The sequence below is a fragment of the Octodon degus genome, unplaced genomic scaffold, assembly GCF_000260255.1.
Source record: "Octodon degus isolate 3935 unplaced genomic scaffold, OctDeg1.0 scaffold00149, whole genome shotgun sequence".
Classification (NCBI taxonomy): Eukaryota; Metazoa; Chordata; class Mammalia; order Rodentia; family Octodontidae; genus Octodon; species Octodon degus.
In genome coordinates this window covers 1,609,149-1,611,410 of record NW_004524725.1, presented here as the reverse complement: position 1 = coordinate 1,611,410, position 2,262 = coordinate 1,609,149, and positions in this window count along the sequence as shown.

Sequence of the window (2,262 nt, the reverse complement as noted above, 5' to 3'; positions counted from 1 at the left end):
CCCGCTTACTTAAGCCACTTTCTGAGGCAAATCTCCTTCTTTTTCAAAATTTTTATTTATTTATTTTTATGTTTTATTGCAGTACTGGGGATTGAACTCAGGACCTTGGGCTTGCCAGGCAGTTGCTTATGCCCTTGAGCTACCTCCTCAGCCCCTTATTTTTATGTTTTAAAAAAAGTACAAAATAGTATTAAAACAGAAAAATTGGGCTGGTGAGATGGCTCAGTGGTCTAAAGCACCTACTTAGAACAAGCTTAACAAAGCACAGGGACCACGGTTCAATCCCCCAGCACCACATGCCAGCCAGCCCGCCCCCTGGTGGGCTGAGCTGGCCACACACACACACACACACACGCACACACACATATATATATATATAAAAACAGAAAAATTGCAAGTGATACAGAATTTCACTTAACAAAATAATATGAAATTCACAGTATTTGTTGTAATACATAGTATTGTCTTCCAACTAGTTGTTCATATTGTCAGATGTATGCAAAATTGGAAGAAGAAAGAAATATATAAGAAATTAAGAAGAGCAAAACGTCAAAGAATTGAAAAAAAAAGACAAAACAAATTAAGCATTAACTGCTCCTTTCCATAGACCAGCAGAAATCCACAGTACGGTTGTCCAAACCATCCTGCTTACATACATAGGTGCATCTCTTTCCCTCATTACCTCTCCTGTCCTTCTCAACTCAGTAATTCCTTCCTTGTGAATAGGCTCCTTCCCTTTTCCTAGTATCTACTGTACCCTGCAAATTTTAATTTCTTTTCAGAGTCTCATGCTAAGGAGACAATATGATGTTTGCACATACAGATCTGATTTATTTCATTTCAGAGTATGGTCTCTAGTTTCATCCATTTACCAAGAAAAGCCTCAAATTTATCCTGTTTTATAGCTGAATAATACTCCATTATATAAAAATACCACATCCTCTTTATCCATTCCTCAGTTGATGGGCATCTGAGTTATATTCAGGATTTAGCTGTGACAGATTGTGCTGCTGTAAACATGGGTGCACATATATCACTGTAGTATGATGTGTTCAGTTCTTCTGGAAAAATACCCAGGAGGGAAATAGCTGGCTTGACTGGGACCTCCAGTCCTAGCATTTTAAACAATCTCCACACTGATTTCCATAGTGGTTGTACCAGTCTGCACTCCCACCAACAGTGGAAAAGGTTTCCTTTGTCCCCACAGGCCCTGCAGTATTTGTTACTGGCTGTCTTCTTGATGTTAGCCATTCTTTCTGGGGTGAGATGGAATCTCACTGTTTTAATTTGCATTTCTCAAATGACCAATGATGTTGAACATTTTTTCATGTATGTACTTGCTACTTGTGTTTCTTCACCTGAAAAGTGTATATTCATCTCAGATGCCCATTTTTTGATTGAGTCTTTGAATTTGGGGCACCTGATAGTTTTTAATTCTTTATATGTTGTAGATAGAAGGCCTTTGTTGGAGGGACAGTTGGCTAGACATTTTTCTCAGTTTTATGGGTTTGTTTTTTTTTACTCTGTTGGAGATTTCCTTTGAAGTGCAGAAACTTTTCAAAAATGTGAGATCCCAATTATTGATTCTTTGAAGAATTTTTCATGCAGTTTCGTTTCTGTTCATGAACTCTCTGTCTCCCCTTACATCATTAAAATTCTTACCTTAAAAATTTTCCTCCAGAAGATTTAGTGTTTCTGTTTTAATGTTTAAACCTTTGATCCATTTTGACTATAGTAGTCTGAGGCCGGTTTCATCAGTGAAGGTGACGGTGGGTGTATCGTCGTTTGTCTCGATGCCTGTGCCTTTCCTGAGAATCTTTGAGAGCAGTGATGATGTCTGTTCAGCTTCTGTGAACCCAACAGGACAATATTTGCTTGTGAGAGTCTAAGAATTTTATAATAGTTTCAAAATGGTGTTAAAATTGTATAAAATAATTTGAAAAGTATACAGATTGAACAATTTTTTGGAATTCTAATAAATCAGGAAGGAACTTCCAATTCTGAATTAACCCAGAACAACCTACCTCCTTCTCTGAGAAAACTGTTTTAATTCTACTTGGTATAAGTATTTTTATATCTTTTTAAGATTTATAAGGCTGGGGAGATAGCTCAGTAGAATAAGTGCCTCCCTGGCAAGCACAGGGTCCTGCGTTCAATCCCTGGTACCGAAAAAAAAAAAAAAAAAAAAAAAAAAAGATTTATTTTGCATTCAAATGGAAGGCAGATAATCTATAATGGGAAGAATGAGTGAGCCTTTTTAAA